Raw genomic sequence first — 9993 nt, forward strand, 5'->3', positions numbered from 1 at the left:
ATAGTTCTCTGTCTTTTCATTTTTATAGGTTTTTGGTGTGATGACCTTTTTACAGATAATAGAGTTGTAGCCCCTCTTACTTCTGATGTCTGCCCCCCTGTGGCTGAAGTCAGTATGGGGGGCTTGCTGTAGGCTTCCTGATGGGAGGGGCTGATGCCTGCCCACTGGTAGGTGGAGCTGATTCTAATCCCTCTGGTGGGTGGGGCTTCATCTCTGGATGGGATTAGAGGCAGCTGTGTGCCTGAGGGGTCTTTAGGTAGCCTGTTTACTGAGGGACAGGGCTGTGATCCCACCTGAATTGTTGTTTGCCCTGGGGCTTCTCATTGCTGACTGATGGGTGGGGCCAGATTTTCCCAAAATGGCCACCTCCAGAAAAAGGCACTGCTGCTGAATGTTCCCAAGAGCTTTGCTTTCAATGTCCTTCCCTCACAACAAGCCACATTCACCCTTGTTTTCCCAGGATGTCCTCCAAGAACTGCAGTCAGTATTGACCCCGATTCCCATGGAGACTTTTCTTTGCCCTGGGACCCAGTGCTCCTGAAAGTCTGTGTGTGCCTTTTAAGAATGGGTTCTCTGTTTCCCCCAGTCCCATGGAGCATGGAGCTCCTGCTCACAAGCCCCACTGGCCTTCAATGCCAGATGCTCCCTGTGCCAGATCCCTGCATGTGAGGGTTTGATGCGTGGCTCAGAACTGTCACTCCTGTAGGTGAGTCTCTGTGAACCAGTTAGTTTCCAGTCTGTGGAGCTTCCCAACCAGGAGGTATGGGGTTGTTTATATTGTGAAATCGCCCCTCCTACCTCTTGATGTGTCCTCCTCTTTTTCCTCTGGAGTAGGATATATTTTTTAAGGTTTCTGTTCCATTTGGGTGATGAGTGCTCAGTCTTTAATTGTCAATTTTGTTGTTTTTAGGAGAGAAGTTGAGCTTCAGTCCTTCTATTCCACCATCTTAATCCCGTCTCCTATTGCTATAATCTTCACTCTTAGAACTGCTTTTGTTGCATCCCATAGGTTTTGGATCATTGTGTTTTCATTTTTATTTGTCTCTCCGGGCATTTTTGTTTGTTTGTTTGTTTGTTTTTTGTTCTTTTTGCCTTTTCTAAGGCCTCTCCCAACGCATATGGAGGTTCCCAGGCTAGGGGTCTAATTGGAGTTGTAGCCACTGGCCTACACCAGAGCCACTGCAACGTGGGATCCAATCTGCATCTGCGACCTATATCACAGTTCACAGCAACACCAGATCCTTAACCCCTGAGCAAGGCCAGGGATCAAACCCACAACCTCATGGTTCCTAGTCAGATTCATTAACCACTGAGCCACGATGGGAACTCCTCTCCAGGCATTTATTTATTTCCTCTTTGATTTCTTCATCAATCTATTGGTTGTTAACAACATATTGATTAGCCTCCACATGATTGTGTTTTTACAGTTTTTTTGTAATTGATTTTTTTTTTGTCTTTTTAGGATGGCACCCATGGCATATGGAGGTTCCCAAGCTAGACGTCGAATCAGAGCTGTAGCTGCCAGCCTATACCACAGCCACAGCCACACCAGATCTGAGCCACATCTGTGATCTACACCACAGCTAATGTCAACACCAGATCCTTAACCAAATGAGAGAGGCCAGTGATCAAACTTGCATCCTCACGGATACTGGTCAGATTGGTTTCTGCTGAGCCACAATGGGAACTCCTGATTTTTTTCTTTTAGGGCTGCACTGGTGGCATGTGGAAGTTCCCAGACTAGGGGCTGAATTGGAGCTATAGCTGCAGGCCTACATCACAGCCACAGCAATGCAAAAACCAAACCTCATCTGTGACTCTGTGACCAACACTGAAGATCAAAGCAGTGCTGGATCCTTAACCCACTGAGCAAGGCCAGGGTTCAAACCTGCATCCTCATGGATACTGCTCAGGTTTGTTACCACAGCCACAACTGGAACTCCCCTTGCAACTGGTTTCTAATCTCACAGCATTGTGGTCAGAAGAGATCCTTGAAATATATAAATAAATAAATAAAATTTTAAAAGGATAAAAAGGAAGTCCCATCAGGGAGCAGCAGAAACAAATCCAACTAGGAACAATATGGTTGCGGGTTCAATCCCTGTTCTCGCTCAATGGGTTAAGGATCCTGCATTGCTGTGGCTGTGGTGTAGGCCAACAGCTCTAGCTCTGATTGGACCCCAAGCCTGGGAACCTCCATATGCCACAGGTGCGGCCCTAAAAATGCAAAAAAAAAAAAGAAAGAAAAGAAAAGAAAAGATCCTTGATATGATTTAAATTTTCTTAAATTTACTAAGGCTTGATCGTGGCCCAGGATGTGATCTATCCTGGAAAATGTTCCAAGTGCACTTGAGAAAAATTTGTAAATAATTTGCAAATCTCTCTTTTTTGTCTCTGAATACCTGTATATTAAAATGGGGATAATTTGGTAAATCAATTATAGTCACTGGAATAAAAAAAAATATCAATCGTTAGCCACTAAGTAGAAGTTATCTATTGCTGCAAACCAATTACCCCAACACTTAGTGGTTTAAAATAATGAATATTTATTATCTCACAATTTCTATGAGTCAGGTATTCAGGAGCAAATTAGCCAGGTGGTTCTAAATTAGAAAGCTGCAGTCAAGATGTCATCCATGCTGCAGTCATCTGCAGCTTGGATGGAGCTAGAGGGTCCTTGTCTAAGATGGTTCATTCATACAGCTACTGGTTAGACTCATAAATTCCTTTCTGGTTTTGGCAGGAAGCCTCAGTTCCTTTCCATATAGCCTTTCCATAGGGTTTTTTGAGTGGTCTTAATGCAGGTAAGGTGATTTCCTGCAGAGCAAGTTTTCCTAGCCTTAGAAGTGGCACAGTATTATTTCCAGAATACATTATTGGTTTACCCAGGTCAGCTCAATTCAGTATAGAAGAGGACTACATACAGGATGAATACCAGGAGGTGAAGCAAATATGGGCCATTGTGGAGGTTTGCCAGCATACCCCTGATTTCAAAAAGGAAGGAATTATCATTAACCCATTTTACAGGTAGAATAGCAGAAGTTAAGTCTGAAGACAATGAAATGTAGTGGAAAGAGCTCTGTTCAGGAGTCAGAGGGCTGAACCTCAATTCTATTGCTATATGTGCAAGCATGAGGAAGTCCCTTCCCTTCTCAGGACACAAATTCATTTAAAATATCACATTAGCATGTTTACTTCCCAGGAGAGGAATACTGGGGCCTCATATTTAGCCTTGAATGTCAGTAGAAGAAGGTGAGTTAAGTAATATCTTGAGGACCACTCTGGAAGAAGTATGGAGGATTAAGTAGAGGGACTGAAATAAGATGTAAGCAGATCAGTAAACAAAAGATTCAGGAATGAGGTACAGGAACCCATTCTTAGCTGGTTCTGTTAGGAATGAAAGCACATAATCAGAAGGGCTCAGGAACCTACCTATCACATCACTGCTCTATTTCTATCTGTGCAGCATTTATAAGGACATGTCTACTTAGTGTCCACAAAAGTGTAAATCTCTATCCCTTTGCCTTTTTTCTGAAATGACAACCGTGTCCTAATGAATTTCCTGATTTTTATAGCACCATTAATCTTTGCCTTAGGACCCAGGATACACTGAAGGCTATGAAACCAACAGAAAGACAGGAACTATAAATAAGGTTGTCTCCATGAGATGGTTTGCATTTCAGTTCAAATTCTTCTTCAGACACAATGAAAGCTTTTACTCTAGTCATCAAAACATTAAAAATAGGGAGTTCCCATTGTGGCGCAGCAGAAATGAATTCGACTATGAACCATGAGGTAGCAGATTCCATCCCTGGCCTCACTCAGTGGGTTAAGGATCCGGGTTTGCCATGAACTGTGGTGTAGGTTACAGACGTGGCTCGGATCCTGCACTGCTGTGGCTGTGGTGTAGGCCAGTAGCTGTAGCTTTGATTCGCCCCCCTATCCTGGGAACCTCCATATGCCATGGGTGTGGCCCTAAAAAGCAAAAAGCGAAAAAAAAAACAACTAAAAATAAAAAAATAAAAATAACACAATTCTATATAGTAAAATAGGATATGTGCATCACTCTCGCAGAGAGAGAAGAAAGGAAAAATAAAAGACTGGAGTCTGGTATCCACTGAAAATATGTCTGTTCTTTTTTTCCCTCCCTGAATTCAGAAAAGATTTTCAGTATTTGCTATGTACAAAGTGCTGAGAATTAGCTGATAGAGTATGTGTTTTAAAGACATAATGAAGACAAACATAAGTTCAGAAGTAAAGCCTTCACTGAGAGTACAGCTAATATTATCAGTTTAGGTATTTTTTAAAAATTTGTAGTGTACATAGGGTGGGGGGATATAAGCTGCTTTAATAGCTTCTCTTTGAATAATAGGAATGTCTTCTACTAAATGCAACTCTGAAAGAATAGAGAAGAGCCATGAAAAATAATTTTAACAGCCATGATTCCCTGTCCTCCTACTTAAATAAACATTGTTTATTCTATTAATTAAGGCATTATATCATAAGCCACAGAGCCAGGAAACTCCCATTCTTTCCACAGACGCACTCATGCATAGAATGTTTGTGATTGATGGGCCAGTGAGGCTGAAATGTGCAAATGGAGATGAAACATTCCAAGATTAAATATCTCCCAGGTAGGATACTGGCACCTTTCCAGGATCTTAGGCTTGGCCAAGCTGTGCAGGGATGAGTATTCAAGGAAAGATGCTCACTCTCAACCAGAGACTGGAATAACCCCTTCCCTTCCTGAACTTCTGAATATGCCCCACCAAACTTCCTCTTTCATGATCTATACTCATTTACTCAACAAACATTGACTGACAGCCTAGAAAACTCACTCTTATCCAGGCCGTGAGGAGATACACTGTTAGTTAAGAAGGGGTCCAAGATCAGAGGAACCTGAGAGGCTGGGACAATGTTTCTAAACACTGAATACACATTAAAATTACCTAAGTCTTTTTTAAAAAAATACTGATGGGCCCCACTGCTTAACTAATTAAAGGAGCCAAAGTGGAAAATCACTAGGAAAGAGACATACAAACAAATAATTGTCATATATTCTTATTGAGGCAAGTACAAGATCTATTAGAGCCTAAAGGAAGAATCCCATCTCAATTCTGAGGGAGTCACAGATTGGCTGGAAGGCAGATGACATCTTGTGTCATACTTGAAGAGGGAAGGAGGTAGCAGAGAAAGGCATGGTAAAGAATGAAGGTTGAGGGAGCAGTGTGTGCAAAATTAGATAGTATGGCATTCTCCAGAACTTCAAGCTGCGTAGTACAGCTGAAACAAAAAATTCCAATGGGAAAGAGATAAGTGATAAGACATGAGGCTGAAAATATAGACAGGAATGGCCATGGATATTAATAAGCATTTGGTTGAGAATAAATATCTCAACCAGATTTCTATTTTAGAATCACCTTCTGCTTGCAAGTGAGGAGAAGTGATGGGGAAGGACAAATGTATTAAAAGGGGTAAGGAATAGAGGAATAAGAACAGTTAAGACCCTGGTGATATACAGAGAGGGACAGATGACGGAGGACTGAACCATAGAAGGAAGGATGAAGAGAGAATGGATTTGAGAGACAATAATGACAGAATAAATGAAACTTATTGCTCAATTAGATGTGAAAGTAAAACAAAGAGGAGGCTGACTCCCAGCGTCCTGGCCTGAATGGCCAGATGCCTAGAAGAGCACCACTTCACGACCTAGTCATATCTTCTACTGGCATTTGAAGGAAGCACGTCCAGACTTTATTTCTGTAGATAATACAACAATAGGAAACCTATGGATGGATATTTTTCAAAGGTTTTGGATTCTTTGAAAGAGTTTATTACAGCCCAGTCCTCACCGGGGTCTCACCACCATTAGCTAGGTCAAGCATCTCCTCTCTCCCAATTCTTGCACCTATATTACCCTGTGTCTTCTATTTTGATCAAGTGTATGCTTATATACTAGATTAGAAGGTCTGAGTGATAAGAATTGACCATTCAGTTTGCAACTGAGAAGTTAAAATGTTTTTAAGAATTTTTACTCAGGTACTCAGTACTTGTAGAATTAGTGAAATAAATAAATGCATGTTGGATGAATTCGTTCACACATAGAAAAACGGATATGGCAAGATACGAAGGAGATGTCTGAGATTGCCTGGGGTAGGGGGGGAATGGAGGAGGCTGTTTAGCACTAAGAAAGTCAGAAAGGGGGAAATCAATCATTGGGTATTCATTCATACACTCATTCTCCATGCACCCTGCTACTCATGTCATCCTCCCTCAATGAAAACAAAGTGAACAATTCTGAGCATTTCTCTATGCATGGGGTAACTCATTAAGTCTTCATAATAACCCTGTTACGTGGGCACTATTGTTTCACCCACTTTATAGACAAGAGAAACTTAAATCATTAACTTGCCAAAGTCACACAAGTAGGAGTGAGGCAGAAACTCAGACCCATACAACTGCATTTGAGAATCCAAGTGCTCGACACTATGCTTTAGCAACTCCTACTTGCCAGCCAGGATTCTCCTCATGGAGCTACAGAGAAGAATAAGGAAACAGCCTTCTTCTCTAAAACCTCATCATGTAAAAAACTAATAATCTCACTCTGTCCGGTGTGTCATATACTACAGTGGAGATGCATAAAATGCTGAGAAATGGGGTAAAACAGGAAGGAAAGCTTGGGAGATTTCATCCAGAAGGTGACAGTTGAGCTGGGCCTATACGAGGAATGGCATAGGTCTGTACAAGATGAATGGGGATACTGGAGAAAGTCAAGCAGACAGATTACCAGGAACCAAGGCACATGGAGAAAGTGTTCCCATGTGACAAGAGTGTCTGGATAGAACAGGTGGAAGGAAACAAAACTTTAAAGGAAGTTTGTGTCCAGATCATAAAGAGCCTTGATTTCCAAGTTAAGGAACTGCTCTTGGCAATTAAGCATGACTGAAGAGTTTTAAATGAGGAAATAACATGATGAAATAACATTTACTCCTGCACTGTATGGAGCAAAAATCATGGAGTGGAGAGATATCAAACACAGAGTGTATAAATAGGTTGAAAGGTACCCATCAAAAATTCCTGTCCACCTGGAACCTCAGAATGTGACCTTATTTGGAGATGATGCCTTGGCTGATGTACTTAAGGTATGGATTGACAGGAAATCATCTTGGATTAAGGTGGACCCTAAATCTAATGAAAACTCCCTACAAGAGACAGAAAAGGACAGAGAGGAGAAGATGACATGAAGCTGCAGGTAGAGACTGGAGTGATGCACCTGTAAACAAAGGAATGCCAAGGACTGCCGGCAACACCAAAAGCCAGGAAAGATGCATGGGACACTTTTTCCCTCAGAGCCTCCAGAAGGAACCAACTTTTGACACCTGATTTCAGACTTCTGGCCTTCTGACTGTGAGAGGAAAAAAAAAATTCAGTGATTTTTAAGCTACCAAGTTTGTGGTGATTTGTTACCGCAGCCCTAGGAAGTTAATACATAGGGAGATTAAGTGGCTCTTGCTCTAATCTGCGAGAGAAAACAAATCCTGATTTGGAATGAAGGTACACGGACAGAGAGGAGAGGCCAGATTAAAGAAATGAAGTAAAGTCAGAATGAACTGAAAATGGTCACTTGTTGGTTCGGGAAGAAATGAGGAGAGAACGTCAAAGACGGTTTTGTGGTTTCCATCTGGATCATTAACTAAGACTGAGAATATAAGGAAAAGAGCTGATGTGGAAGAAGGAAGTCAGACTTTGAACATAAAATTAATACAGTTTATTGTTCCTTAAATTTCCCATTAAAAAGCAGATATCCTATTTGGCTTTCTCTGTGCAAATGAGATTATTAAAGAAGGAAGAAAGGAAGAGAGGGAAGGAGGAAGAAAGGAGAGAAGGAAGGAAAGAAGGAAGATAGATCACAGTTTGCTTTTAAGACTCAGAAAAAATGGGGAGATTAAACTCCTCTTGCTCAGCCCCATCTGTGTCTGCTCTTCTTGGATGCTTACATGACTGCTCATGATTCATACAAAGACACAAACAAAAAAAAATGAATTACTATCATAAAGTTTATAGTCAATAAAAATAAAGGCTTCTTCATTTTAGATTTTAATTCGACTCCACGAGACATAACCAAAACCTAAATAACTCAAATAATACTTTGAATATGTTTTTCATGAGTGCCTTAGATGGAAGATTAGAACTACATTTTTTGCACGTGACTAGGCACTAAAGTATATATTAGGATGGATAATTACTAACTGTATTAACTGGGACACATGGCAGATTTGTACCAAACTCTAACGTGGAAACGTTTACAGGATTAGTTGTTTTGTTTTGGTTTTTTGATTTTGGTGTGAGCCATACATGGCTCATGAATTTTCCTCTTCTGACTACTTGCTCAGAAAACATAAAAAAAAGCATATTTAACAATTAGGAAAAACAAAGCTTATTTATTTATGAAACGTAAAGTGTAGCCCAAATGAATTTTTTTTCTAAATTATCTGTACTAATCTTACTCTCAATTAAACAGTGCCTATTTTCAAACATAAGTTTATTTCTACTTAATTATAAATACTTGTTAGGGTCCAAAACCAACTGAATGATAAAGACTTCTTCCCCACCCCTCCATCTTCTTCTTATATACATATTTCTTACAATAAAAGAAAGAGTTAATAATATAAGTTACCATGTAATTTAAAGGTGGGTCTGGAAAGAAAATTAAGTCGTTTTATCTCCAATTACCCACCTTCAACACCCCCCCCACACACACACACACACACTCACCACAAACACACAGAGCACACACACACCAGGATAACCAGCTCTCGAGGTTTGCCTGGCACAGAGAAGGTTCTCAGGACACAAGACTTCATCGATAAAATTTGGACAGTCCCTAGCAAACCAGAATCACTTGGTCACCCTAATACACACACACAACACACATATGAATTTTCCTCTACATAAAACCCACTTTACAGACCACTGTCCCCATTTCTACGCAGCATCACACTGGAGACACAAAAAGTACAATACGTAAAGAAAAGGAAGTAAAAAGCATACAGATTATAAAATAAGAAATAAAATTGACTCTCTGCAGACATGTGTCTATGTAAAAAGCCCCAAGGAATCTTTTAAAAAACCAATAAGACTAGGGAGTTTATTAAGTTATAGGATACAAAGGTAATTCAACAACAAAAAAAACCAATTATATTTCTATATATTAGCAATGAACAATTATAAATTGAAATTAAATAATAACACATTAAAAATAGCACCCAAAGGAGTTCCTGTCATGGTGCAGCAAGAACAAATCCGACTAGGAACCTTGAGGTTGCAGGTTTTATCCCTGGCCTTGCTTACTGGGTTAAGGATCTGGCTTTGCCATGAGCTGTGCTGTAAGATCACAGACGCAGCTCAGATCCTGTGTTGCTGTGGCTGTGGCGTGGGCCAGTGGCTACAGCTCTGATTTCACCCCTAGCCTGGGAACCTCCATATGCTCTAGGTGTGGCCTTTAAAAGCAAAAAAAATATAAAATAAAATAACAGCCAAACAAAATTCTCATATTTAGGACTGGGTCACTTTGCTGTACAGCAGAAATTGACAGAATACTGTAAATCAATGATAATAGAAAAAATAAATAGAAATGGAAAGATATTCCATGCTCCTGGGTTGGAAAAATTAATACTGTAAAAATGGACATACTACCCAAAGCAATCTACAGATTCAATGCAATCCATATCAAATTACCCATGACATTTTTCACAGAACTACAACAAACAATCCAAAAATGTATGTGGAACCACAAGAGACCCAGAACTGCCAAAGCAATTCTGAGGAACAAAAACCAAGCAGGAGGCATCTCTCTCCCAGACCTCAGGCAATATTAGAAAGCCACAGTCATCAAGACACTGTGGTACTGGTACCAAAACAGACAGACCAGTGGAACAGAATAGAGAACCCAGAAATAAACCCAGACATCTATGGTCAATTAACCTTTGACAA

The sequence above is a fragment of the Phacochoerus africanus genome, chromosome 2 (assembly GCF_016906955.1).
Source record: "Phacochoerus africanus isolate WHEZ1 chromosome 2, ROS_Pafr_v1, whole genome shotgun sequence".
NCBI lineage: Eukaryota > Metazoa > Chordata > Mammalia > Artiodactyla > Suidae > Phacochoerus > Phacochoerus africanus.